This window comes from Lolium perenne, chromosome 4 (genome assembly GCF_019359855.2).
Source record: "Lolium perenne isolate Kyuss_39 chromosome 4, Kyuss_2.0, whole genome shotgun sequence".
Taxonomy (NCBI): domain Eukaryota; kingdom Viridiplantae; phylum Streptophyta; class Magnoliopsida; order Poales; family Poaceae; genus Lolium; species Lolium perenne.
In genome coordinates, this window is record NC_067247.2 from 355,557,211 (window position 1) to 355,557,410 (window position 200).

Below are 200 nucleotides of genomic sequence, written 5' to 3' on the forward strand. Positions count from 1 at the left end.
TCTGAAATAAATATGGCAGCAAGTAAACATGTAACATAACTTGTTGGAAATGGTGTTTCAATGCTTAGAAACAAGGCCTAGGGATCATAATTTCACTAGTGGACACTCTCAACAATGATCACATAATTGAATAAATAAATGCTAATCTCAAACACTCTCTTGTTGGATAACAAACACCATTCATTGTGTAGGGCTACAAG